Raw genomic sequence first — 5,210 nt, forward strand, 5'->3', positions numbered from 1 at the left:
TAGCCCGCAACCGCCACCTTCACAACCCCATGTACTTCTTCCTGATGAATCTGTCCATTCTAGACTTTGGTTCCATCTCTGTCACCATGTCCAGATCTATGGCCAATTCCCTCATGAACACAAAATCGATTTCTTATTCTGGATAAGATACCCAAATCTTTTTTTTCTTATTCTTTGCTTCAGCAAATTTTCCCTTACTGACCATCATGCCGTACGATCGATACATCGCCATCTGCCAACCATTGCACTAGGAGACAGTAATGAACAGGAGAGCTTTCGTCCAAATGGCAGCCAGTGCCTGGAGCAGTGTTATTCTCTACTCTGCAGTGCACACCGGGAACACGTTTGCAATATCCTTCTGTGGAGGCAACGTGGTGGACCAGTTCTTCTGTGAAATCCCCCAGCTCCTCCACCTCATCTGCTCTGACTCGTACCTCAGGGAAATTGTTGTTATTTCTTTTCATGTGCTTTTAGGTTTAATCTGCTTTGCTTTTATAACTCTGTCGTATGTTCAGATCTACAAAACAGTGCTGAAAATCCCTTCAGAGCAGGGCCAGCATAAAGCCCTCTCCACCTGCCTCCCTCACCTCACTGTGGTCTCCTTCTTCCTTTTCACGGGCACTTTTGCCTTCCTGAAACGAACCTCCAACTCGACCTCAGATCTGAATCTCTTGGTGGCTCTTCTCTATTCTCTATTGCCCCGAATGATGAATCTGAACATCTACAGCATGAGAAACAAGGAAATGAAAGGTGCACTGAGTAAACTGATAGGTTGGAGGTTATTCAGCAAGAATAAAATGTCTATATTTCTCCACTGATCACGAATTCATTCTGTGTTTCTTTATAAATAGAATCATCGGATGACATGATTGCCTTCATGAGAACATACTTTGCAATTTGTTTATGCAGAATTGGGTATTTACATAAATAAAAATCCAGACAAATTTAACTCAAGAAAATTGTAATTACTCTAGGTTTACATCAATGTAATTAAGATCGGAATCTATCTATCTATGTATTGCTAGACATCACCAATTCTATGTGATAATCAGTAGCCATAGAAAAGTTCCTAGTGGGTTCTCTGGCTCTTCTTTGTCAGGATAATAACTCTGACGGAGGTATCAACGCATTTTTTCTTTGGGTTTTGTTTGCTTATCCGTTTTTTAGTTTATTTTTGTTGAGTTGTTTGTTGTTTTTATATGTTTCTTTGTTCCAGGTGGGTTTGCAGGTGGGAAGGCCTGTTGAGACGGTGAGAGTTTGGTTCGACAGGATTTTCAATGTTTGCCTTCTCTTGAGAGTGCTCATATGTCATCTCTTTGATGGGGTTTTCTGAGTGAGCTGAAGGTTTGCTCCCCACAATGATAAAAGGGTGCAAAAGAAGTTTCTGCATGGCTAAGTTCCTCCTGACTCGATTATGTATATACTGTTGGGATATTATTGTATTATGAATGATGTGTTAGGGGACAAAGAGCCTCTGGTAGCTGTCTTTGATTATTTTAACCTGAAGAAGAGCTCTGTGTAACTGGAAAGCTTGTCCTTCTCACCAACAGAAGATTGTCCAATAAAAGTTATTACCTCACCCATCTTCTCTCTGTAAGAGCTGTGTCATTCTTGCTATGGTGCAAAGACTGTTTGGAAGAGAAACTTTTTCCAGTATTTTCTAAAAAAATCCAACTTGGGGTAATGAGGACAAGTTTGGATCCCACTGAAGTCACTGAGGTTTAGCCCCTCACTTCAAAGAAATTAGGATTTGACCAAGAGCCTGTCTACACAAGGATCCAGAACTCGCTGACAGACCACTGGAGAAAGTGAGTGTGACAGAAATGTAAGGATCTGATAACCCAACTCATCTGAACCAGCACCAATGTAGAGTAAACACATTCATATCACCAATTTAATACTGATGAGGTTCTGGCCCAAAGTCTCTGGGCTACACTCAGCAGTGACATGAACACTGGCGTAAGTTACTTGTTTGGGATCATTTTGTTCCAGCCTCGATGTAAGTGGAAAAGTGCCATCACGTGCACTGATCTGGTGTTCCATACGCTATCCCATGTAGATCCACTCATTTCCAAGCTGAGAAAGGATCTCAGAAGTTGTTACTATTAGAATACCATCTTTGTGCATGGTTCTGTACACTACATATATGACAGACAAAAACAGATTGTGTGATTTGATAGAGAGACTAACAGGATCATTTCTTCTCCTAACACACAACCTCATTTAGTCAAAATGACGGATTTCTCTTTGATTGTGAACTATGTTAGGTAGCTAGTTCGATAACAAATAACCTATGAAAATTATTGTACTTCTTCCTGTTAATGATTGTCTTTGTCCACATCATGATTGTCTTATAAGTACTCGTTATTAAACATTATTTAGCAAAGATGGTTTATGACTCTATCTTAATCCATCGCTCATTTACAAACAGCTCATCAAAGGAATCGGTGTTTGGACTTCGAGCTGTTTTAACTGGATACATTTTAAACATGCTGTGTTTTGTTTCTCTGAATAAATGGACGTATCACACATGGGTTCCTGAAAAACCAAGGGGCTAATTCTCAGCTGGTTTAAATTGTCATTGCTCTGTTGAAGTCAATAGATCTCTGAGAATTTACACCAGCTGAGGATCTGGTCCAAACACATGAGTGGCCCCATTGAAGGTTTAAAGAAAAACTTATACTTAAGTCCCTGTTGGTTATGGGTTAGGGCTATGGATAGGGCTTAAGGATAACCCCAAACTGGTGTCAGACCCTAACACTGTACAAGTTACTCTCCTTTCCCAATCAAATAAAGCCCCGCAATTGGTACACTGGAATTATTCTCCCTTTCTGGATTCTGGATGATTAACATGAAATAACACTTTATCCCAAAGCCAGAATCTCTGGGTCTTCTTCTCCAAACTCAACAGTACAGTGTGCCGCTTCCTCACCAACCTCTCCCTCCTGGATGTCCTGCTCACCAGCATGATCATCCCCATGGTGAGCAATCAGGAGATGAGTTCCTTCCCTAGCTACCATGCCCAGGCCTACTTCCACTTCCTGATGGACAGCATGGAGTTCTTCCTCTTTCGTATCATGTCCTCAGACTTCCAAATGGCCATCACATACCTGCTGCAATACCTCACTATCGTGAGCAATCGTGTCTGCCTCTGCCTGGTGGCTGCCTCATGGTGAGGGGTAACATTTGCAAAAGCACTTCTGTGGCAAGTTTCCATTTCCAAAAATGCCTTAGTCACTCAGGCCAGATTTTTAAAGGTATTTAGGTGCGTTGTGAGATTTTCAAAAATATCTTATCACTTAACACCCATTGATTTCCATAGGTGTTAAGCATCTAGGTTCTTTAGGTAATACTCCATAGGCACCTAAATACCTTTAAAAATATGGCCGTATTATATGTAGAAGTGCCAAAGTCACGTTTAAAAATAGGACTTCGGTACCTAAATAACTGGGTGGGGGATGATAATTTTACCCAATGGCAGTAAATGGAGGAGAATCGGTGTGTGTGTAAGTTTGTCTGGGTTTATATGAGAAGAAGAGGGAGAATGTCTAGCGAGACAAGGTAGAGCCAGGTCTACACTGGAAAAGTTTTGCTGATATAGCAATACAAACAAACTCTCCTACTGTAAATGGACTGGTATTGTTTACACTGGTTCTCTGAGAGAAGCAAGCCACACCGCAGAAGCATTTGTTATTGTTTGTGTATTGTTGTTGTTTGTGTATTGAGCTATGTCCTGGTCCCCATTCTGGAAGGAAAAAAATATGCATGAAATCAAATGTGCAAATGTGGAAAATCAATGTGCAAAAGTGGAAAACTTGCAATTGAATATTTTATTTTACTTGATTATATTTTATTTGCACAGCCATGGACCCCTACCGAAGAAAGGATGAGCTTCCCGAAATTTAGACAATAAAATACTTATGAAAATATTGGGTGAAAGAACAGTGCATTGGGCAAAATCTTGAGCCATGGTTCTGTGGGACCAAGAATATGTACCCCCTTTTTACATCATCATTAACAAAGTTCCACTACAGCAGGCCAGCTGGCAACCTCTGATTGGACCACGGAGAAAGGTTTGCATCGATGTGTTTCACCTCTGCCCAGGTCACAAGAAATGGAAAGGAAGAGTAGCTAACCATGGGAACAATTCTCCATCACTTGGTGTCTTTAAGCCAAGACCGGACATTTCTTCCTGGAAGATACAACTAGAAGCGATATGCTTAATGCAGGAATCATGGGGGGAGACTCTCTGGCCTGTGTTGTGCATAGGGTTGGCAGCATTCATTTTTCTAAATAATTTTGACGGATAATATCAATGCTTATTTTGAAGCATTTTTTTAGGTTTTCATTGATTTAAATATTCATGGTTGTGTGAAATTATGGGGGGGGGGAGAGTATTTAATGACAATAGACATTGAGGTTCAAAAAGCTAAAGCTTTATAAACTGTTAAAACACAAATTGTCAACATCCCATGTCAAAATATACAATGAATATCCTTAAATCAACAAATCATACCTGTTTTTACTATTTGTTTGCTTGTAATAAGTCTAATTCAAAGTCTTAATCACTGGATTTTGGCTCTAAATATTTTTAAGCAGCATTTTTCTTACTTTGCCTATCTATAATTATTATCAATGGAAATGTTTTTTCTCAGTTTGTATTTGTGTGGCGAAACTGATGTTTACTAGCATTTACTGATAAAAATCAAGTCCTCCCAAGTCTAGTTGTGCAGGAGGTCAGACTGGATGATCAAAATGGGCCCTTGTTGTCTGAAAACCTATGACTCTCTGAACTATTGGATCTGTAAAAACTTGCAGCAGAGTTGCTGTAGCAGAGAGAGAAAAGCAAAAATGGATCCTCTGAACTACGTACTCCCACCCAAACACACATACAGATCCTTCTGAGTTTCCTAAGAGGGCTTCCCCCTTTCCTCTTCTTTGTTGACCTTATGGAAAGATTTTCAGGTGATGGACAGTTCTGCCTTCCGACGATAGCACTGGATGGCGTCGTTAAGGCACAGCCAATAGTAAGGGGTAGTGCAGACAATCATCATCATTAGACCTGGTTGAAATTTCTCCGGTGGAACAGCTCTCCATTTATAAATCCTGATTCAATGCAACTGAAGTGTTTTGTGGGAATGTGTCGATTTACTTGACATTTTTGAGGGGGAATTATTGAAATGTTTTGTTTTGACTTTACTGTTTTAACT

At 40.2% G+C, this 5,210-nt stretch overlaps 1 pseudogene; it reads left to right on the top strand.

Moving 5' to 3' along the window:
* Positions 1–206: 206 nt before the first annotated feature.
* Positions 207–3,176, top strand: LOC125621827 (olfactory receptor 14A16-like; annotated as a pseudogene).
* Positions 3,177–5,210: the final 2,034 nt, after the last annotated feature.

The sequence above is a fragment of the Caretta caretta genome, chromosome 14, assembly GCF_965140235.1.
Source record: "Caretta caretta isolate rCarCar2 chromosome 14, rCarCar1.hap1, whole genome shotgun sequence".
In the NCBI taxonomy this organism is placed as follows: domain Eukaryota; kingdom Metazoa; phylum Chordata; order Testudines; family Cheloniidae; genus Caretta; species Caretta caretta.